This window comes from Bubalus bubalis, chromosome 4 (genome assembly GCF_019923935.1).
Source record: "Bubalus bubalis isolate 160015118507 breed Murrah chromosome 4, NDDB_SH_1, whole genome shotgun sequence".
NCBI lineage: Eukaryota > Metazoa > Chordata > Mammalia > Artiodactyla > Bovidae > Bubalus > Bubalus bubalis.
Window position 1 is genome coordinate 22,001,951 of NC_059160.1, and position 24,744 is coordinate 22,026,694.

The window sequence follows — 24,744 nt, forward strand, 5'->3', positions numbered from 1 at the left end:
TAACACTTCACTCTAGAGGCTTCCCAGGTGGCTCAGTGGTAAAGAATCTGCCTGAAGATGCAGGAGACACATGTTCAATCCCTGGGTCTGGAAGGTCGCCTGGAGGAGGAAAAGGCAACCCACTCCAGTATCTTTGCCTGGAAAATTCCATGGACAGAGGAACCTGGCGGGCTACAGTCCATGGGGTCACAAAGCAGTGGACACAACTTGGTGACTCAGCTTGCACACTGCACTCTGAACTCAAACACCATTCTCAGTTGGCTATCCCAGATTACTTACCAGAACAATCCGTCAACTGTTTAGGGTGGAAATCTGTGTTCCCATCCTGTAAGGAATTCCAGGACACTAGTATCTCAGCTTAGCTACTGAATCTAACCTGGTGTCAAGTTTCCTTTATTGGCACAACCGAACCCTCTGGAGACTAGCAGCTCATTCTGGGCACCACCCCAGAGGTGCTGCTCCAACTGCCCCCAGTCAATATTTACTGATTGAGTACTCCTCTGGGTGAGGTCCCTCACTAGGCTAGCACTTGAGATGCATTATCTCAATTAATTCTTACAACAGCCTAAGATGCAGATACTATCAGCCCCGTTTTAAAAATGAAGAAACAAAGACACAGAAAGATTAAGTAATTTTAAGAAGACTACCAGCTAACAAATTGTTACACTGAGACTCAAACTCAATATTTTGTTTAACTTTTTTATTTTGTATTGGGGTATAGACTATATAATCTAGACTACTAAAAGTCTCTTGGACAGCAAGGAGATCAAACCAGTCAATCTTAAGGGAGATCAACCCTGAATATTCACTGGAAGGACTAATGCTAAAGCTAAAGTTCCAGTATTTTGGTCATCTGATGCAAATAGCCAACTCATCAGAAAAGTCCTGATGCTGGGAAAGATCAGTGGCAGAAGAAGAGGGAGTCAGAGGATGAGATGGCTAGATGGCATCACCAACGCAATGAACATGAACTTGGGCAAACTCCAAGAGTTGGTGATGGACAGGGAGCCCTGCTGTGCTGCAGTCCATGGCATCACAAAGAGTTGGACATGACTGGGCGGCTGAACAACAACACAGCTGATTAACAATGTTATAATAGTTTCAGGTGAACAGCAAAGGGACTCAGCCATACATATACGTGTATCCATTCCCCCCCAAACTCCCCTCCCATCCAGGCTGCCATAGAGCATTGAGCAGAGTTCCCTGTGCTCTACAGGAGGTCCTTGTTGGTTATGCATTTTATAGATAGCAGTTCAAACCCAATTTTTGTCCCCCAAGCCCTACCACATTTCTAAAACAAGTCCTCTTTTTTGGTATGCTTCAGGCATAACCTCTACGTTTCAAGTTTCGAGTCCTCTTTGCAGCCAGGGGATCCAGTTTCCGGCTCAACCAGATTCTTCTCTTGGCAACATTTTTCCAGCTGCCTTTCATCATCCCCTCCCCACCTGAGTGACACTCCATCTGGACCTACTTCCTGCTCACCAGGCTTTCACCCCCTGGTCACTCACTTTGCCTTCCTTCAGGCCAGCTTAACCCCCTCTATGTGCTGCTCAGCATGGCATACATGCTAGCTTCTGCCAGTTCCCAGTTTCTAAGGCAATTTTTTTTCTTATCTTACCATCTCTGCTTTGACCAGACACTTGGTACCACTTCAAACATTGTCGCCTGTTGTCTGGCTGCCTCACAAGAAACTCTTGGCCCACTCTGAAGCCAGCTCTCTTGAAGCCACTGTCGCATTTAGCACCCTTAATATAGACGTTGTCTACCACAGAGTGGGGTGCGCTGTGAAGGCAGATGAGACTCTGGGAAGAGGCTGCTTCTCTGCTTGTGATTTCTAGCCTGGTGGTGGAACCAATGCTTCCCAGGAGGTGCAGTGGTAAAGAACCTGCCTGCCAATGCAGGAGACACAAGAGACATGGGTTCAGTCCCTGGGTTGAGAAGATTCCCCTGGAGGAGGAAATGGCAACCCACTCTAGTATTCTTGCCTGGAAAATTCCATGGGCAGAGGAGTCTGATGGGCTACAGTCCATGGGGTTGCAAAGAGTCAGACACAACTGAGTGCACACACATACACAGAGGAACAAATACTGATTGGTGATAGAAACTGAAATGCCAAAGAAAAAAATGTGGGGGGTGCAGAGGGGATCGCAACTCCTCAGACTTGGCCACTGAGAGTTCACTGTAGATGCCCAGTAAACCAACAAAGTTGGGGAGAAGCCCCTTGGAGGGTCCTTTCCTCCAAGAATGATTAGGGGATAGGCCAGCTCAACCTTACAGGCAACAGGAAACTCTGCCCACAAACAAAAGGAAAAAGGAAGCTTCCAGAGTCCTGTTCCAAGTAGCCTCCCTAGAAGGACTTTATCTTTGGGGAAAATTCTGCAGAAGGAAATCTGAACTGAAGTTGTGAGTTTCCTTTGTTAAGAAAAGCAAATAACATGAAAAGAGAGAGAAACAACGAGACAAAAGATTGGTCATCACAGATACAGATCTAATCTCTGGGATAAAATATACTGGAAAGAATCTAGATTTAAATACACAGAGAGGGGAGGTGGGAGAGGCAGGCAGAGGGGTTGAGGTGGGCAGGAACAGGGCAACAAGAGCCAAGGCTCAAGACAGGATGGGCCTGAACTCCGAGAGGGGCCATGAGGGGTCCTGGCCAACCAGAGAGGACAGTACAGAGTTAGGCCTGCAAGGGCAGATTAACGTCCTGTGGTATCAGGATAGTGTTTACTCAACCCATGGGCCATAGAGAGTTCTGGCTCCAAGTATCTAGGAAATGAGATCAAAACATAGTAATAACAGTCAACATTTTTAAACATATACTCAAAACTTCTTAAGCCTTTTGCATGTATTAACTCATTTAAACCTGGCATGAAATAGATATCATTATTGTCATTCCCCTTTATAAGACACAGAAACGTTGACTATCTCTCAAGTTCACAGTATGCAAGGCTCAGAAGCAGACGTGAATGCAGACCATCTGTTTTCAAGGTTCCTACTCTTGACCACCATAGTTGACAGCAAAGGAGTCCACAAAGTTAGGAAAGTCTATCATCTTCTCTCTGTTGAGAAGAATGCAGGCCACTCCTAGAATGCCACCAAGCTACAGCAGAAAAAACCTGAATTGGAATCCTAACTCTACAACTGGACCTTGGATCTTGAACCTTATAGGGTTATTTGAAGTATTAAATGAGATTAGGCATGTCAAACCAGTCAATCCAAAAGGAAATCAACCCTGAATACTCATTGGAAGGACTGAAGCTGAAGCTCCAATACTTTGGGCAACTGATGGGAAAAGCTTGACTCATTGGAAGACTCTGATGCTGGGAAAGATTGAAGGCAGGAGGAGAAGGGAGCAACAGAGGATGAGATGGTTGGATGGCATCAACGACTCAATGGACATAAGTTGAACAAGCTACAGGAGATGGTGAAGGACAGGGAAGTCTGGCATGCGGAAGTCCATTGGGTTGCAAAGAGTTGGATGTGACTGAGCGACTGAACAACAACAGCAACAAGGCATGTCTCTGGCACAGTAGATGTAGATGGGAGATGGCACAGTAGATGCCCAGTAAATCATTACACTAGCTCATATTCCTTGATGCTTCTCAGGGTCAGGCATTTTTTTTCAGGGGCTTAATACAATACATGTTTATTGCTCATAACAAAACTGAGAGGGTAACAGGCAGGAAGGCCAGGGGTCTCCAAAGGAAGGAAATAGCCTGCAAGTGTCAGACATATTTATCTCTCTTAAGCGGCAGGAGGAAACAAACTAGCTATATTTTTTCCTTCTCTATACAAATTTAAAAGGAGGTTTCTCTTAAAATTCTGTGTTGCCATAATGACACCTGGTTTCACCTAAAGTTAACTATTCTCAAACCTTGAGACAACCAATGCATTTTTCTTATGGAAATGTTTGTCTTAAGCTATGCTAATGTACTATACATTTACCCCAAACTCTGTCTTCAAGTCGGTTCCACCTCATGCCTCAGAACCTACTTGACAAACCAGTATGTTATACTCAGTATTGTTCCCCTAATCTATGTAAACAAAACTATTTGTATGACAATCTGTCCTTCTACAAGATTCAAGTTAATCATTTTATGGCCCAGGATGAACCATTTGGTGCCAAGATTATCCCAAAATGCATCTTATGGGTGAGGGGCCTGGTGCCATTCTGAGTTTTAAGACATTCCTTTCTTTCATTAACAGACTGCTGCTGCTGCTGTCTTCTCTTCAGTCATGTCCGACTCTGTGCGACCCCCATAGACGGCAGCCCACCAGGCTCCCCCGTCCCTGGGATTCTCCAGGCAAGAACACTGCAGTGGGTTGCCATGTCCTTCTCCAATGCAGGAAAGTGAAAAGTGAAAGTGAAGTCGCTCAGTCGTATCCGACTCTTAGCGACCCCATGGACTGCAGCCTACCAGGCTCCTCCATCCATGAGATTTTCCAGGCAAGAGTACCAGATTGGGGTGCCACTGCCTTCTCCGTAACAGACTGCTAGTGACTATATAACATCCAGCTGAAGACTAGCAGGGGGGTACTCTTTCTGCCCCCTTCTGATGCCTATGTCAGAAGCTTTCTCTATCTCCTTTATACTTTAATAAAACTTTATTACACAAAAGCTCTGAGCAATCAAGCCTCGTCTCTGGCCCCAGATTGAATTCTTCTCCTCCGGAGGCCAAGAATCCCAGCATCTTTTCATTCAGCAACAATCTTTCAAAACCCAGCATGGATTTTTCTGGGTAGGTAGCTTTCTAGATCACTCTCTTCTGATTAGTGACACAGGGATCCATATTGTTTCTGTCTTGCAAGAGAATGGTCTTCTGCAAAAACCCTCCATGGTTTCACAGTCCAGAAGGCAGCTGATTCAATTCTCATTTCTGTTTCAGGAAGGAACTGAAATCTCTTCTTTCTGATGAATTCAGGAGCCCTCAGAGCCTGTTGGGTTCTTGCATGTTTGTGGGTCAGGAATTCAGGAAGGGCTTGCCTGGGTTCCTCTCTGATGGAACCCAGATACTGTACATGCCGTCTGAATTGAATTAAATGTGTGTCGGGGGGTGGTGAGTTTTATACCTGCTACACTGCAGGGCATGAAAAATGGTTCTGTTCAGCATCTTGTGAAACTGCTCAACACCTCACACTAGTAATAGTTGCTGAGCCCCATACAGATGAGGCTGTCACGTCCATCCTCTTTTAGTCATACGTTAATGAATGAAAGAGGTTCAAAAGGTTACAGTCATAAAGCAGCTTTCTTTTTTCTCCCACTGTCCTCTATAAGTGGTTCTTTCTCTGGCATTAGCTGAGATTTCAGACAGATCTAAGAGCTCTCCTGTCGTTCCAAGGCACATGGGTCATTTTCAGTCACAAAACAGCCTCATTTCAGTATTTGAAATGTAGTATGGTAGTAATCACAATTCTGAACTTTTATCTAAATGAGTGCCTCTCTCTTTCCAGCAGGGCAGTATTTCAGGGCACTTAAGGTTTGCCTATAGACAGGGAGGGCTGTGGGGACATCTTTCTCCCTGTCTTAACCCCTCTTCCTGGGACCCTCTCCCACTCACCAGCTGCTACTTCTGACCCCTTCTGGTCAGAATCAAGGAGGATGGGAATTAGAGAAAAAGAGAATCTGTCTTGTATGGCTGGGACTAGTAAGGCCTGGACTCGGGGCCATGGGGCCTGGAACACTTGTGAAGTTAACCACTGTGTGTGAGGGGATACAGGTGGCTATGGGAACCCCCTACTCATTTACATTAACACCAGGGTGACCATATGGCCTGTGTGCATAGACAGTTCCAGTTTAAACCAGTTGCCCCAGCATACCTGTTAATGGCATCCCCTTTCTTTCTTTCTCAAAAGTGGCCCCATTTTGATAATCCACAAGGACCTACTGTATAGCACATGGAACCCTGCTCTATGTTATGTGGCAGCCTGGATGGGAGGGGAGTTTGGGGGAGAAAGGATACATGTATATGTATGGCTGAGTCCCTTTGCTGTTCACCTGAAACTATCACTACTTTGTCTGTTAAACAGCTATATCCCAATGCAAAATAAAAAGGTTGTTAAAAGAAAGAAAAAATAAATCTGTAGATTGTAAAAAAAAAATAATAATCAAAATGGAAAAAAAAGTGGTCCCATTTCAATGATAAGCTAAATAATCATCCTACTTAACATGGATGACCACATTTCACATTTCAACTTCCCCCTGACCTACTGGCTCCCAACAGTCCACTCTACTGGTCACTGCATCCTTCCAGTGAGTCCCCATGGATGAGGTCCTTTCAAGAAACCTCCAGGCAGGCTCACCATCCACATGGCTCACGTCTGGTGTCCACTGAAATGGATCCCCTTTTTCAGCTGGCCTAAGAAACGCAGCTCACAAGGACCACAGTCCCCTTGATCTGTTGCCATTTCTCTCCCTTCTCAGGACTATCTTTTCCCCTACATCTTCCCACTCCTCCTACTCTGGAGACTGTCCAGAACCACCCTGAAGCCCTTCCCACTTTGCCCTAAAGTGACAAGGGAGCTCCTATTTCTCACCCCTGTGGTGGGAGTGAGCCCAGCACTCCAACAGCTGCCCCCTAGAGGAACCCTCAATCCAAGCTCTCCATTTCTGCTCTTTTTAAAGGCTGCCAGTGCGTGACTATCAATGCTGTCAGACCTGGTTTTACCATTTCTCAGCATGTCTTGAATACTGATCCCACTTCATATTCTTTTATAACATGGTGTTACTTAGCACCTATTGTAATATTCTCAGACTTCAGGGACTCTGCCCATCTCCTAAGCAACAAGAAGAGTTGAATTTAACATCTAGTTACGTCTGATTTAATAAAGACGTGAGGGGAAAAGATACACCACCCAGGTCTCCTAAACTTTACAAAGAAGGTGATTCTTGTAGCAGGCTGTGGCCCAAAGCCAGGTCAGCTGCCAGAAATGCAATATGGACAATCCAAGGAAGGAGCAGAGCAAGTGCAGGGTCCCCACCACCAAGAAGAGGAGACAGATTCCATCAGGGCTTCAGTCACTGTCCTTAATTATTGAATTTTGCCCAAAAAGTTTGTTCAGGTTTGGCCATACATTGGAACAGAAAAACCCGAATGAACTTTTTGGCCAACCCAATACTTCTTGAAGATGCCAGTGCATGTAGAATCTGAAAACCTAAAGCAGGCCTCTGGCATTCCATGTCTGGAATAAAGGATCTGTGCAAATTCTGTCTCAGCTTTGAGTGGGTGAACAGAAAATCTACCTTAACACTACCCCTGTAATAGGGGAGAGCTGGCCACATTGCTAACTGAGACATGCACAGAGGTGTCAACCTCACTGGTTCAGTTTTCAGACTTCTGTCCAATTCGAAGAGCAGAGAGTGAAGTAGAGGGAGGATTCCTCTTGTGTCTGCCGGGGGATCACAGTGGTACCCCTGAAAGCTGACAACAGAAATCTACAAGTGTGACCTTATAGAGGCATCCCTGAGCTGTCTCCATTTTCCTGGGAGTAACCCCAGAGGCCTTGTGGGTATGCCTGAGCCACAGGCTGGATCAGAGGCTTAGCCAGGAACAATTTGCAAGGCCTGACTTTTTGCCTCATCCTGATTGCTACACAACTTAAGCTCTGTAGAGCAGAGTGTCTTCAGAAACAAAGGAAAGCTTTTAGGATAATTCCACCTTTTCCCACAAGCCATGTTTTTATAGGAGGTTTTGTTTTTCTCCCAGCAGCAAGGTAAAGCAAGCAATTGAACCAACTTGTTCTTGGATCAATGACTCCATTGTGTGTCTCAGGGAGCCAAAGGGTTTTTTGTTGTTGGTTTTTTTTTCCTCCTCTCTTTCAGTGTTGGTTTGGAGCAGGAATTAAACTTGGCCATGGGGTATGAGGAAAAAGAACTAGAGAGACAAAGCTTCTCTTTCTTTGGTTGGGATTTGGATTTCTGTAAGAATCTATAGGTTTATTACTAAAATGGTTACTAAATATGTATTCACTTATACACATGTACTCTTTCAACCCTCCTTCCTGGTTCCCTCCCCTGACTCCTCACAGATGCACCAGCCGAGCTCTAGGACCCTAGAATACCCTTTATTAAGGTGCTAAAGTATTATGTGCCTGACATAGCTTGATCATCTTGCCAATAGAAACAGATGCAAGGTTACTGAGGTTCTGTCAAATGCTGGCAAAGAAAGGGAGATTCAAAAGTTCACATCAAACATGAACAAAGCTCCACATCAAAATTCTAGAATGTCCTGATCTACTTATGAACTGAGGAAGGAAATGGAGTTGTTCAGTTCACTGTTTCTTCTCTGTTCACAGACAATGTGGGTAGATTCTACTCGCAGCTCTGAGCTAGTTTGAGTAACTGGTATGAAGACAATTCAGTGTGAAAGTCTTTTAGCCAAATGGCACTGGGACAACTGGATGTCCACATGCAAAAGAATGAAGTTGGATCCTATATTAGTCAACTCTGGCCACCAGGACAAAATACCAAGACTGGGCGGCTTAAACAACAGAAATGTATTTTCTGTTCTGGAGGCAGAGAGTCCAAGATCAGGGTGCCATCATGGTCAAATTCTGGTAAGAGCTCTTTTTCTGACATGAAGAAGGCTGCTTTCTCACTGTGTCCTCACATAGTGAGTAAAGTGGGGAGAGAAAGGTATCTCTCTCTCCCTCTTCTTATAAGGCCATAGTCCTACTGGAGTAAGGCCCAACCCTTTTAACTTCATATCCTTAACTACCTCTTAAAGACCCTGTCTCCAGATTGGGGGTTACAGCTTCAACATATGAATTAGGAGGTGGACACAGTTCAGTCCATTGCAACCCCTTCCTCACACTGTACACAAAAAATGAATTCAAAATAGATCAGAGGCCTAAATGTAAAAGCAAAACTATAAAACTTTCAGAAGAAAATATGGAAATAAATCTTTATGACCTCAACTTAGAAAAAAACTTAGAAATGACACCAAAAGGATAAGTGGCAGAAAAAAAAAGATAGATACATTGGACTCCATAAAAATTAAACACTTTTGAGCAATGGACACCATCAAAAAAAGTGGAAGAACACCCCACAAAAAGACAGACATTTGCAAATCATTTATCTGATAAGTGACTTCTATCTAGAAGACATAAGCTCTCACAACTCAATAATGAAAAGGCAAATAGCCCAATTAAAACATAGTCAAAGGCTCTAAATAGACATTTCTCCAAAGAAGATACAAAAATGGCCAAAAACCAGGTAAAAAAATGTTTCTTATCATAAAACATTTGGTTGGGTTCAGTTCAGTCGCTCAGTCGTGTCCGACTCTTTGTGACCCCATGAATCACAGCACGCCAGGCCTCCCTGTCCATCACCAACTCCCAGAGTTCATTCAAGCTCACGTCCATCAAGTTGGTGATGCCATCCAGCCATCTCATCCTCTGTCATCCCCTTCTCCTCCTGTCCCCAATTCCTCCCAGCATCAGGGTCTTTTCCAATGAGTCAGCTCTTCGCATGAGGTGGCCAAAGTATTGGAGTTTCAGCTTCAGCATCAGTCCTTCCAATGAACACCCAGGACTGATCTCCTTTAGGATGGACTGGTTGGATCTCCTTGCAGTCCAAGGGACTCTCAAGAGTCTTTGCCAGCACCACAGTTCAAAAGCATCAATTCTTCAGCACTCAGCTTTCTTCACAGTCCAGCTCTCACATCCATACATGACCACTGGAAAAACCATAGCCTTGACTAGATGGACCTTTGTTGGCAAAGTAATGTCTCTGCTTTATATGCCATCTAGGTTGGTAACAACTTTCCTTCCAAGGAGTAAGCGTCTTTTAATTTCATGGCTGCAGTCACCATCTGCAGTGATTTTGGAGCCCAAAAAAATAAAGTCAGCCACTGTTTCCCCATCCATTTCCCATGAAGTGATGGGACCAGATGCCATGATCTTTGTTTTCTGAATGTTGAGCTTTAAGTCAACTTTTCCACTCTCCTCTTTCACTTTCATCAAGAGGCTTTTGAGTTCTTCTTCACTTTCTGCCATAAGGGTGGTGTCATCTGCATATCTGAGGTTATTGATATTTCTCCTGGAAATCTTGATTCTAGCTTGTGCTTCTTCCATCCCAGTGTTTCTCATGATGTACTCTGCATAGAAGTTAAATAAGCAGGGTGACAATATACAGCCTTGACGTACGCCTTTTCCTATTTGGAACCAGTCTGTTGTTCCAGGTCCAGTTCTAATTCTTGCTTCCACCTGCATCAGATTTCTCAAGAGGCAGGTCAGGTGGTCTGGTATTCCCATCTCTTTCAGAATTTTCCACAGTTTATTGTGATCCACACAGTCAAAGGCTTTGGCATAGTCAATAAAGCAGAAATAGATGTTTTTCTGGAACTCTCTTACTTTTTTGATGATCCAGTGGATGTTGGCAATTTGATCTCTGGTTCCTCTGCCTTTTCTAAAACCAACTTGAACATCAGGAAGTTCACGGTTCACATATTGCTGAAGCCTGGCTTGGAGAATTTTGAGCATTACTTTACTAGCATGTGAGATGAGTGCAATCGTGCAGTAGTTTGAGCATTCTTTGCCATTGCCTTTCTTTGGGATTAGAATGAAAACTGACCTTTTCCAGTCCTGTGGCCACTGCTGAGTTTTCCAAATACTTTCACAGCATCGTCTTTCAGGATTTGAAATAGCTCAACTGGAATTCCATCACCTCCACTAGCTTTGTTCATAGTGATGCTTCCTAAGGCCCACTTGACTTCACATTCCAGGATGTCTGGCTCTAGGTCAGTGATCACACCCTTGTGATTATCTGGGTTGTGAAGATCTTTTTTGTACAGTTCTTCTGTGTATTCTTGCCACCTCTTCTTAATATCTTCTGCTTCTTTTAGGTCCATACCATTTCTGTCCTTTATCGAGCCCATCTTTGCATGAAATGTTCCCTTGGTATCTCTAATTTTCTTGAAGAGATCTCTAGTCTTTCCCATTCTATTATTTTCCTCTATTTCTTTGCACTAATCACTGAGGAAGGCTTTCTTATCTCTCGTTGCTATTCTTTGGAACTCTGCATTCAAATGGGAATATCTTTCCTTTTCTCCTTAGGAAAATGCAAATCAAAACCACTATGAGATACCATTTCACACCCTAGGATCACTAAAATCAGAAAGATGGATAATAACAAGTGTTAGCAACCACATAGAGAAATTAGAACCTTCATACACGCCTGGCAGGGACATAAAATGGTGCAGTTACTTTAGAAAACTGTCAGCAGTTCCTCAAGGTTAAACATAGAGTTATCATAAGAACCAGAAATTTCACTCCTACCCAAGAGAAATGAAAACACACCTTCACACAAACATTTGTACACAATGTTCACAGCAGCATTAGTCTTACTATCCAAAAAGTGGGAACAATCCAAATATCCATCAACCAATGAATAAATAAAATGTGGTAAGTCTATACAATAGAGTATTATACGGCAATAAAAAGACTGAAATAAGGACACCTGCTACAACACAGAGGAAACGTGAAAACACACAGATTCAAAGAAGCCAGTCACAAAAGCTCCACATTGTGTTAACATGAGTTGATTTATATGGAATATCCAGAGTAGGCAAGTCTATAGAGACAGAAAGATTAGTGGGTTTCCTAGGGTGGCATGAGCTAAAGATATATAGACACACCCAACTTGAAAAACTGCTTTACCTGAGATTTGAAACAAAATAAAAATTTAGGATAAAAATAGACGGGTTTGACACAACATATGGGATTTTACTCACTCTGGAAAAAGCATCAAAATATCTGAAAGCTAGAAAAATTGAATTAGGGAAAAATATTCTTAGGAAAATGAAACCAGAGTTCAGATTATGTTAAGCTGAACCAAAGAAGACACTGATCTTGTTTAAAGGGCTGAGAGCACAGGGACACAGATTTGACCAAGCTCTGAATGCCTCTCGTTAGGAAGGAAACGGAACCCACACAGTCATGCCTTCCTTCCCAGGAAATGACCTCATCTGTAACATATGACTATAAAGAATAACAACACACTCTTTTTCCTGATAGTAAAAGTAAGGTATTTAAGATACCAGAAAAAGTACAGAGAGAAGAAAAAGATCATTTGATCCTATACTGGGCTTCCCTGGTGTCTCAGACAGTAAACAATTTGCCCACAATGTGGGAGACCTGAGTTTGATCCCTGGGTTAGGAAGATCCCATGGAGAAGGGCATGGCAACCCACTCCAGTATTCTTGCCTGGAAAATCCCATGGACCGAGGAGCCTGGCAGGCTGTGGGGTCTCAAAGAGTCTCCTCCTATACTAGTATTTAGCAGAGTTCTTTCCTGTACATGTGGCTTTAGAGTCAAACTCATACACTACATAAAATGTTATATTCTTATTTTACATTTACTATCAACATTTCTAGGCTTCCCTGATGTATCAGTGGTAAAAGAATCTGCCTGTCAATGCAGTAGACATAGATTTGAACCCTGGGACAGGAAGATGCCCTGGAGAAGGAAATGGCAACCCACTGCAGTATTCTTGCCTGGAGAATCCCATGGACAAAGGAACACGGCAGCCTACAGTCCATGGGGTCACAAGAGTCAGACACAACTTAGCAACTAAACAACAATCAATATTTCCATTATTTAAAACTCACATAAGTATCACTTTCGACCAGAAGAATAAGCTGTCATTTATTTAACTAATTTCCTCATACGGAAATTATGAATTTCTCTTTTCAATCTTTTGCTATCATTAAAAACAAAATGAAGCAAAAGAAATTTTGAGCATAGGTTTAGGTCACATTTCAAATTATTTTCTGGGATATAAATAATTTTATAGTCAAAAGGTAGGAAACTGCTTAATGATTCTTGCAGTATTTATCACAAGTGTAACATAAACTAATCTATAAACAGTGTTGACAAGCCCATCACATAGCATGAGGACTTTTAAAAGTAACTCCCTTTCCCTTTCTGGGAAAGAATTCTCATCACAGCATTGTTGATGATAATGAAAACTGGATGAATAATAAATACCCATCAAGAGTAGAAAAGTTCAATAGATCATGATGGGTTATTTTTCAATTAAAACTTGGTATTTTCAAAGAATATTAAACAGCAAAGCAAAGTGATTTCTACAAAAATTTTTAAATGAAATGACGTGTATGACAAACACCAAATTGCTGGTGAGTTCAGGTAACAAAAAAGCACACCAGCAGTACCTACATCTGGTCTGTGGGATCACAGGTGACTTTGTTTTCTGTTTGCTCCTTTCTATATTTTCCAACTACCTAAACTGACAATGTGGACCATGTTTTAAAGTTCATTGCTTTAAAATACTAGCCTCATAAGTGAATTCCCATTCAGCGTGTATCTTGCAGAGAAAAGGTAAGAAAGGCCAAAAACATATGGGTACCAGTGAAAGTTGGGCTTCCCAGGTGGCTCAAGATTAAAGAATCCAACTGCCAATGCAGGAGACACAGGTTTGATCTCTGGATCAGGAAGATCCCCTAGAGAAGGAAATGGCAACCCACTCCATTATTCTTTCCCAGGAAAACCATGGACAGAGGAGGCTGGCGGGCTATAGTACCTGAGTCACAGAAAAGTTGGACATGACGTGGCAACTAAACAGCAACCATTGAAAGTCAGGGGGAAAGGTCTTGCTGCTCTGGTTTCTAGCTCAGCTCCAGCCCTACTGCTTGCAGGGTGTGCTGTAGGTTGAGGTCTCATTTCCTCGCTGTTATAGGGAGCAATCTGATGGCCTCCGTGTGCTCTGTCCCCAAGCCTTTGTCCTTGAGCATGGCCCCCAACCCGGGACTGTACTGCAGCCATCTAATGAGCATTAAGCATTGATTGCACACAAGGCAAGCATCCAAGAGAGTTCCACATTTCTTGCCAAGCACAGAAGGAGACGGTGAACCTTAGGGTAACACATGCATTTGGGAATCTAAACACGATCCTGGCTTCAAGGAAACCTCTCAGCTTGGACAGAAAGCGAAATACACCCAATATCGCTGCCACTGTGTCTGTGAGTTTTCTAATACCATTCCCTCCAATGACCTCTGACTTGTCCAGCAGCCTCCTGGAGGTTAGAGAAAAGCTAAAATGAGAGGAAAGAGTTCCTCTGAAAAACAATAAAGTTGACAGAAAGTCCAGAGTCAGTGGTATAGTTGGGGCTTCCTGGCTTGTACACTGTTCCTAATGACTCATTAACTTTTCAGGCATTGACCACAAATTGAACTTCCCTGGACCTAGGGTTAGAATATTAGTAATGTATTCCTTAATGTATTTAGTTCCTTAACTGAAATGCTGGAATTCATTTATAATTAAGGAGGGAAAGTTATATTTGCCCTGGATGGGAAATCAGGCTGACCATATTCTTTTCTTTCCAGGTTATCATCATCACATTTTTGGATGGTTTTTGCATATTTATCACACACAGGCAGGCAAAAATCTCTTTTCAGCCAGCAAGGACTCTGGTGGGTCTGTTTAACAGACCTAGACCAGTGTACCAACCAGTTACAGCCTCAGGGAAACTACACAATAAACCACCCCAAAACTCAGTGGTTTCAAACAGCTAGGATTTAGTCTCCTACTCACGAGTCTGCAAGACTGATTACGGTTTGGCTAGTCCAGGCTGGGCTGGGCTGGGGGAACTTGCTTCGGGCAGCCGTTCAGCAGCACTTGGCTCCAGACTACAGGCTGGGTTGAAGGCATTATATTTATTCTGGAGCCCAGGCTGATGGGGCAACAGCTGCCCGGAGGAAGTTCTCATGGTGGGTCACGGATGTACAAAAATTGCAGCCTGAATGTATGGGCTCTTCAAGCCTCTGTAATCCCCCATCCACTAATATTCCCTCTGGCCAAACCCAAAGTTAAGGGGCAGAACGTATACTGCAAACACCCTTGCTATGAGGCCATAGCAAGGGCATTGATGAATACTCTCTTTGAATGCTGTGAAGAATTGAGAACAGTAATTTGATTTTCCACAGCGGTGATTAAATCTCCTCATATCAACCACTTCTTCGTCCTCTGCCTACTGCTGGTTCTCTCTAGTTTCCCAGGCAATGTCTGCACCCCTGCCAACAGGTGCGCCAAACTGCCACGAGGTCAGGATTATCCACCCAAATGGAGGAGGTCCAACTTTTCTTTTGGACAGTTCCGCCCAATCTGCCACATGTCAAGCTATCTTCATGACTGGAAAGGGACACAGATACGCAAAATAACAGAGTAGAAAGAACTGAGAGCCAAAAAAAGAGTAAGGGGGAAAAGAAGATTCAGCCATCTGAACTAGAAATGAAGCTCAAATTAATCTCAACCAAGACATCCCAAGCAAAGGAGGGTTTCCTGGATCCCTTTTTCTGATTTTTGCTATTTTGTCAGAGAGGTAATAAATGTTCACTGTAGAAAAAAAAAAATCAGCTTGCCAAGCAGAAAACACATCATCCGTATTTCTATCACCACAGTTGTCCACTGCTCAATTTTCTCTTTGAACATGAAGTACAGAGGATCAGAAACCAAAGTAACTGCTGAAACAGCGTGGTGAAAATGTTAAGGCCTGAGGTCCAGACCACATGGACACAGCACCTCTTTTCAGCCCCCAAATACACATGCCTAGGTGAGTCCTCTCTTACAGATTTTTTTAAGGCTTATAGTATATGCATATATACTTTTGTCTTTGCAAAAATAGGATCATCTAATACATATAGTTTTAACCTGTTTCACATATCAGAATACTTTTTCATATCAACAAAGATGTATCTATATCATTTTATTTTTATTTAAGCATAGTTGATTTACAACGTTGTGTTAATATCTGCTATTGAGCAAAATGAGACCTATGTACACATTCTTTTTTATATTCTTTTCCATTATGGTTTTAAATGCTGCCTTATATTTCATGTGTGAATTACTATCAATTATCAAATCTCCATTGAAGGAAATTTAGGTTATTTCCAATTTTTCAGAATTACTTTCTGCATGTATTTTAACCCACATCATTTCATATATAAACTAAGGCATTTATTTTCATTTTCATATCTAAGCAATCTAAGAAGTGCCTTTATTGACAATAAATAGAAACCACCCTTGGGGGTGTTAGAATGTGGGCAGAAAGAAAGGAAACAGCGTGGTTGAGTGAGATTAGTCATTTTTGAAAGAGCATGTATGTGTATTTCACATATTGACTCCAATCCACTCAAAAGTTTAGAAGGCAGCTTAAGATTTGAATCAGCGTTAAGCACTCTTAAATTCAGATGTTCATTTGAGCCTCTCGGGTCTGCCAACCAGCTGGAAACAAAACAAGGGCAGCCTCGCTGTCTGCCTCCTGGCAATCCTGCCCTTGGAGTCATTTCTGGAAGGGCAAAGGAGTCCCACAGTCTCTTGTGCCACAGGGACAGAAACACCACCCAGCTCCTCAGCCCAGCTCCATCACCACAGCAGGCAGGGTAGGCCGGTCATTACTGCATTGGTCAGGAATCGCTCAAAGCCAGTATCAAGCTGGCCGACTATAAGCAAACTCAGGCATTCAAGGGAAGGCTTTGGAAGGAAATAAGCCAACATAACAGCACCAGAGACTAAGGGAGCATTCCTTTTCCAGCTCTCTTCCCAAAGAGCTAGCAAGGTGACACAGTCTAAAGTGGGTATTGAGATTATTACCACTATGCCACAGAGTTTCAGGCATCAGAGGGTTTATTCTCTTCCTTCCACCCTGCTTTCCCCTAGAGTTTATTTTCACTCTTTCCCATGGTAAACCAAGATTGTCCAGCATGTTAATGTGGACAAATGTGTTTGTTCCAAAAATTGCAGTGCCATTCAGAAGCAAGACAGAGCAACTCTCCCATTAGTCTTTTTTTGGGTTTTGTTTTGTTTGTTTTTTTGGCCATACTGCATGGCTTGTGGGATCTTAGTTCCCTGATCAGGGACTGAACCTGGGCCCTTGGCAGTCAAAGTGCCAAGTCCTAAGCACTGGACCATCAGGGAATTTCCTCATTAGTCTATTTTATAACCTTAGATCAATGCTGCGACCTTCTTATTTTGAAATGTGGGCTCAAAATAATACATTTATAGAACATTGGAGCGTATGAGGTCCAAAGAGCTTTTATCCAATACCCTCATCCTTTTGGTGAGCAATAAAGGTCTCAGAGAGGGGAAAAGACCTTCCTACAATCCCACAAAGCTGGTGGCAGAGCCCAAGAGTCTCAGCCCCCAAGCACTCTGTCCAGACTCCAAACTAATGCTCTTGCCAATGCCCCACCATTGTAACAGCCTTTTTGCCTGAATGCCTCCCAGGTGTGTCATGAAGACAAATTACTCTCTGGCTGTATGGCTCTTGAATTGTTTGGATAAACACCGAGTGTCAGTGCGCCTGATGGGCCCTAGTGGGAACTAAAGCTGGGAAGAAATGAAGCCCACGTTGGCAAAAACCATGGACAGAACACTCACCCCAGAGCCCGAGCTCTCTAGACACCCAGCAGGTAAATGACAGAGAGTTAAATCTCATCTATCAGTTAGGCTAAAAGAACAGTTAATTTCACACTTATCCACTTTACAGAAATAGAACCCAAGCTACAAGGCAGAAAGAACAAAAGGAACAGACCAGATACAGAGATTTTTCAGAAATTTTAAGCTACGGAAGAACAAAAAAATTTTTCTTCAAAGAAAATTTGGGGGCAGGGGACTGAAATACATGCAAAGCTTATTTTTAGTGCCCTTTACAGATATAAAGTCATGCTGTTCGTTTAGGAACATAAAAATGCATTATGTATAACTTGTTTCACTCATAAAATTACCATGTTTTTGTATATTGATATATTTAGACTGAGAGAACTGAAAAAAAGTTTTTATCATTTCTTTCTTGGTTATTTTCTTGGGCAAAAGGGAGTTATGGGTTTTTTGGTTGTTTTTTTTAAGTCCTCAGTGGGAAAACTTTTCAGAGTTTTCAGAAACTTTTTACAATACTTACAGATTTTAGAGGATCTTTTAGTCCTTCCAAATCAACTAGTTCAAGTCTTTTAAGTGTTCAAGTTGTTGAATTCACATGTGTTCAACCACCAGTCTCTCTCCAGGCAAGAGGTTAGCACAACCTGGTTTAGTGATGGTAAACCATTGTGAAACTTTAAAAAGTCCATTTTATCAATAGAAGTCCCACAGATTTGGAATTCGCTTTGCCCTCCAAGGCAAATTTCTTCCCTTCTATCCACTGCAGCACTACCTAGAACACATTTCTAGAAATGAGCAGGAGAGACCATAAGTTTAGACCTGACAGAAGCACACATCCTCTGCTGCTGCTGCTGCTGCTGCTGCTGCTAAGTTGCTTCAGTCGTGTCCGACTCTGTGTGACCCCATAGACGGCAGCCCACCAGTCTCCCCCATCCCTGGGATTCTCCAGGCAAGAACACTGGAGTGGGTTGCCATTTCCTTCTCCAATGCATGAAAGTGAAAAGTGAAAGTGAAGTCGCTCAGCTGTGTCCACTCTTAGCGACCCCACCAGGCTCCTCCGTCCATGGGATTTTCCAGGCAAGAGTACTGGAATGGGGTGCCACTGCTTTCTCCAACACATCCTCTGGAAGGTCTACAAATAGGTGCCTGTCCCTTACATCAACCACTATCAACGTTCTAAGACCTAGTTGTTACATTTGATGATCTGCAGTCATGTGTGTGATTATCTGATCAACTTCTGACTTCCTCGCTAGAGCATAGATGCCATCCTGGCAGGAACAAGACCTTCTTGCTGACTATTTTGTCCTCAACACCTATCAATGACAGGAGATGACAGCAGTAAATATGTGCTCACTACCTCTCTTTGACAGCTCTTATTACTAGGGTTTTCCTCTGTACATTGAACTCGTATTACTCTCCCTATATCTTCTACTCACTGGCTGGATTCTGCCCTTCTCATCCATCCAGACTTCACAAGACACCACTTCAAATATGTGAAGACACGGGTCATTACCAACTCTTCTTTCCTCTAAGCTAAAGATCCTCAGTTTCTTCAGCAGGTCCCTATGTGACATGATATTTTAGATCCTTTGTTATCTAGTGGCTCAGATGGTAAAGAATCTGCCTGCAATGCGGGAGACCAAGGTTCAATCCCTGGGTCAGGAAGATCCCCTGGAGAAGGGAATGGCAGCCCACTCCAGTATTCCTGCCTGGAGAATACCATGGACAGAGGAGCCTGGCAGGCTATAGTCCATGGAGTCACAAAGAATCAAACACAACTAAGCAGTTACATTACTACTACTACTATCCTATCACTGCTCTGGTTGTACAGACCCACAGAGCACCCAGGGAAGGGGAGCAGTTATCAGGATAGAGGTTACTGACATATTAAATGCTGTCCTGTCAAAAATGATTTCAAGGTCCAGGACTAGGCTGGAACTGTGTAATCTTCTTCCCAAGAGAGCTGACTGGTGACCAAGACTGCTGGTTAACCCTCAATATATAATACATTCTTCTCTTTCTCTATGACAGTAGGGACTTCCCTGGTGGCTCAGATGGTAAAGTGTTTGCCTACAACGCAGGAGACCCAAGTTCGATCCCTGGGTCAGGAATCTTCCTCTGGAGCAGGAAATGGCACCCCACTCTAGTACTCTTGCCTGGAAAATCCCATGGACGGAGGAGCATGGTAGGCTACAGTCCATGGGGTCGCAAAGAGTCAGACACGACTGAGTGACTTCACTTTTTCTGTTTTTCTATGGCAGTAGAACCCCTGATTTTCAGCTGGACAAACAGCTGCCTACAGTAAAGGCTCTGTTCCTCAGCCTCTTGTGCTGCTAAGTATTACCACATGAAAAAGTTCTTATCAATGGAGTGAGTAGGAATGTACTAGACAACCCTTAAGGACCTTCCCTAAGAGGTGGTATACACCTGTACCCTTAGTCCAGCTTCTTTACATTTCTTTTTTCCCTTTTCCTAGAATCTGAATGCCGCCATCTTAGACTACGAGCCCAAGATCACACATGGCTGAGAAATAAGGTAAAGAGATCCTGGATCCCTGACACCTAGGAATGTCCTGTGTATGAAAGAGAAATAAACAGCTATTGTACTTAAACCAGTTACTCTGGGTTGTTTTTTTTTTTTTTTTTTTGGTCACACACAGCCAGATCCTAATGGATAGTCTATTGCTTTGTCTTCAACCTTATTCAAGTAGTCTTGTTACTGAACCAAAACATAGTATAATTAGACTTGATCTTGCAAGCTGAGGACTCTCCCAGAACTTGTTACTTCCATGGGTGATGGTGGGTAGGGACACGTAGGGTATGACATGCTCTCTATGGCTTGACTGCAAAGAGGTTCCAAGAGCTGACTCTCTGCCCAGTTTAAAAAAAAAAAAAATGCAAAGTAAAAGAAAGGAAGAGGTGCAAGCATATGAAGAAGGCATAGATGATATTTATGCTTAAGAGGATTAAGCAAAAGAGGATATACTATTTTTCTTCTCCTTCCAAAGTTTTGCTATCTAATGGTTGGTTTCAAAGATTACTGAGTCAACAAGACAGCCCCCAGACAGAGAGGCTTACGTGGGGAATTAGCTGGTAGTCCAGTGGTTAAGACTTTACCTTCCAGTGCAGGTGGGGTGGGTTCAAGCCCTGCTTGGGAAACCAAGACCCCACATGCCTCATAGCCAAAAGCCAAAACATAAAACAGAAGCAATATTGTAACAAATTCAATAAAGACTTTAAAAAATAGTCTACATTTAAAAAAAAAAAAAAACAGAGAGAGAGAGAGAGATGCTCACATGGAAACCACTGAGAAAATGAGCAGCAGAAACGCCATACCACCAGTGTGGCTAAGGCTGGAGCCAATGCCATCTCAGAAGATGCCCCATTTTTGTGGGCAGAGGTGACTTGATGGGCTCCCAAAGACTGGAGTTTCAGCTTCCATGTGCCATTTCCTGACTTAGCACCAGTTATCTGGTATTTCTTGCTAAAACTAAACTTTTATTACAAAACCATAACAATGGTCAAAGTATCAGTAAGATGCAAATTACGACAGTTCCAAATTTTAAAATATTCACAGCTATTATGCTTCCATTTAGAATACTGAAATTCACAAGAGATCATTGTTGCCCGCTAACATTAACAACAAGCTAGAGAAGCTACTAATCATAATTTTAAAATTCATCTGAATGCTGAGGACACAAGGAAATCTAAAGTAAATGATAAACAATTGTAGAAAGTGATAAACACTTCTTAGGAGAGACCGTGGCTGTCTTCATCCCTGGCAGAGTGAAAAGGAGGAACAGACAGACAGACTGTTTGAAACCAGTCAAACTTCATAAACTTCTAGCTCTGTGTGGACAAGCGTGACAGATTAGAATCCCAGTGAGCTCCGGCCACAGAGCAAGTTGACACCACCCACCTGTTCTCCACAGGCCTTCAGTGAGCGAAGGGCAGCAGGCAGAAAGCTGGAGGTGAGACACTACCCCTACTTCCTACCCCACCAAGATGCACAAAGCCCTTTCCTACGGCAAGGCAGCACCTGCTAAAGGCCGAGAGTGGGGCTGGAGAGCCAAGGGGAGGCACCTGAGGCACTTCGCTAAGAACCCTGAGGGCAGCAACATTCCCAAGGCTAGAGAGTAGGAAGAGACCCCTCCCAATTTCTCCAGGCCTTCGCTGATTGTAAGCCAAAGTCCCTCAATGGCCAGGGATGGCAGGAGAGCAGAAAGAAATACCTCAGAGGCAGCTGAGTCTTTACCAACTCTACCTCAGCAGCCTTCCAGAGGCCGGGAAAGCATGGGAGAGCTGAGAGGAGCCCCTGCAAAATACTCTGGGACTTCACGGCCTACACTGCCAAAGGGACGGGGGCCAGGTAGAAAGAGATCTCCTTAGAAGCTGAAAGCCAGAGGAATAGAGAGCAAAGAAAACTCCAGACATGCAAAAAAGCTGGCAACTGGCTACGAAATATAAGAACAAGAGTCTACCAGTGTTTAGGTCCAAGCATCTCTGAAAGGAAAGGCCCGCTCCTGCTTTGACCCTGAAGGTTATGGTGAACTGAGTCTAACTTAAACTATGACAAAGTAACTAAAACTACAACCAAGACCAACCCAAGTTCAGCTACAGAGCAGACCAACTCAGCTCCTTTAGTGGTGTGACCTGCTGCCCCTGCCTCACAAAAAAAAAGAGAGAGAGAGTATATTTTTCTGGAGGTAACCATTAATAATTTTTATCCACTGCTCTTTGTGACACAAAGTCTAGCATACAATTAAGATTTATAAGACATGTGAGGAAACAAGAAAATGTGAACCATGGTTAAGAAAGGAAAGGGTGCATAGAAACAGACCCTGAGATGGATTTCCAGATATTGGAATGGTCAGACACAGACATCAAAAGAATTACAACAGAGATATTAAAGGATACTGCAGAAATGCTGGGCAACAAAAGTGAACAGCTAGGGAATTTCAGCAGAAAGATGAAAAATATTTTTGAAGACCCAAGTGGAAAGGCTAGAAATAAGTAAATAAATATCAATATCTGAAATTAAGAATTCACTCAGTGGTCTTAAAAATAATTCCAGTATTGCTCAAATGGAAAGAATGTGCTGCTAAGGCAACAATGCATAAAACTGACTTGGGTCTTCCAGAAAGGAAATGTTTATAAATGCTTTGCCTCCATTCTTTTTTTTTTTATGGCAAACTGAAGCTGAGGAAAGTGCTAAGGTGTACCCTAACTCAATCAGCCACTTAAGAAATGTTTGTTCTGGCAAGTTCTTGATGAAGTCAGAAAAAAACAAGAGTCTTACAGTAAACTATAGACAGAAGTAAAAATTATTGGAAATTTATTTTAAATGTTTGGTTTATTTTTATCGTGCTGCATGGCATATGGGATGTTAGTTCCCTGACCAGGGATCAAACCTGAGCCCCCTGCATTCGAAGTGTGAAGCCTTAACAACTGGACTGCCAAGGAAGTCCTAGAAACTTTTTTATATTAGGATATTCATGTACTGTGTTTCTTAAGGAAAATTTCAAATCCCATTAGCTGGCCAGGAATCATGTTTTTAGATGCTTAGATTAGATTACAAAGGAGAGCTGTGCACATTAACTCCTTATTCTTCTCTTCTCACTACCAAACAACACCCATCCAAACTGGGCAGGTTTTCTCCTCTTTGGCTGAATTAAGGGGTAGGAAGAGCAAGCAAGGGCTTCCCTGGTAACTCCGATGGCAGATAATCTGCCTTCAATGCAGGAGACCTGGGTTCAATCCCTGGGTGGGGAAGATCCCCTGTAGAAGGGGATGGCTACCCGTGCCTGTATTCTTGCCTGGAGAATCCCATAGACAGAGGAGCCTGGAGGGCTATAGTCCCTGGGGTCACAAAGGGCTGGACACGACTGAGCAACTAGCACTAAAAACAAGCAAAGCAACAGGCTTCCATGCATAAAAGCTAGTGACTGAGCAAAACCCCCAGGAGAATGACGACTGTCATCTCCTAGTTCAGGACTGCTTCCAAGCTGCCATGCTGACAGATGGAGCAACATGGATTTAGGGATTATTTATGCTGCTTCACCCACACTAACAGGAGAAATAACCACACAGGCCACATCCAAGAAGCTGTTGAGTTTGCAAGATCAATGTAATATCTCCTTTTAGCCATAATTTGAACACTTTCCCACGCAATCCACATCACTGACATCAATACGAAACTCCTCCAAAAGTCCATCCAGAGCTTCCCTTTCTCTAGAGTCACAAACAAGTCAACACTACAAGATCTTTAACTTCTTTTTTTTTTTAATCACATCTATCTCTCCAAGCATCTTGTTGAATACTATTGCCGATCAGGTCATGTTTGCCTCAGTTCAGTTCAGCCGCTCAGTAGTGTCCGACTCTTTTCGACCCTATGAATTGCAGCACGCCAGGCCTCCCTGTCCATCACCAACTCCCAGAGTTCACTCAGACTCACATCCATCGAGTCAGTGATGCCATCCAGCCATCTCGTCCTCTGTCGTCCCCTTCTCCTCCTGCCCCCAATCCCTCCCAGCATCACAGTCTTTTCCAATGAGTCAACTCTTCACATGAGGTGGCCAAAGTACTGGAGTTTCAGCTTTAGCATCATTCCTTCCAAAGAAATCCCAGGGCTGATCTCCTTCAGAATGGACTGGTTGGATCTCCTTGCAGTCCAAGGGACTCTCAAGAGTCTTCTCCAACACCACAGTTCAAAAGCATCAATTCTTTGGCACTCAGCCTTCTTCACAGTCCAACTCTCACATCCATACATGTTTGCCTAATTTCACTTATTTATTTTATTTGTGCCAAAAGCATAATATGTGAAATATTCCCATATATATTACCTAACCAAACAATTTAATACCACATACATCAAAGTTAAGACACCAAATCAATTATAAGATGCACCATTATCTTAGTACCATAACATCTACATAATGTATCAAGAACAGTCACATTCACACAGCCTCTTGTTATTTTGAAATCTACACTTTGCCTATTTCTCCTGCCTTAGGCTGCACTGTTTGGTGTGTAATAATGTAGTCATAGTGTAAATCTTACTGAAGAAACTTCAAATACCAATTGGATTCAACATTTATACTCCTGAGTGATCATAACCCACGTGAAGTGGAGATATCATGAAAAGCTGTGAACTAGCTCACACATGTAGACAACAATGACTGTGTTCTCATCGCTGCCTGGCAGTGTTTACAAGACATCATTGCATACGAAACACTTGCTGATTTCAGGGAGGTTAAGATGAGCAAATCAAATGCACATTTTAGAATCACTACAATATGAACAATAAATTTCCCTCCTGATCAGTACTAACCATCTGCCCTTATCTGTTATAAGC

The 24,744-nt window shown here is 43.0% G+C and overlaps 1 long non-coding RNA gene and 1 other non-coding gene across 2 annotated transcripts in view; both read right to left on the bottom strand.

Annotated features, from left to right (window-relative positions):
- LOC123333203 overlaps positions 1-24,744 on the bottom strand; it is a 207,646-nt gene that overhangs the window by 101,864 nt on the left and 81,038 nt on the right. The gene's annotated exons all lie outside the window — the stretch shown is intronic.
- Positions 16,860-16,932, bottom strand: TRNAQ-UUG. Its single transcript has one exon. It is a non-coding gene; the product is annotated as a tRNA-Gln (tRNA).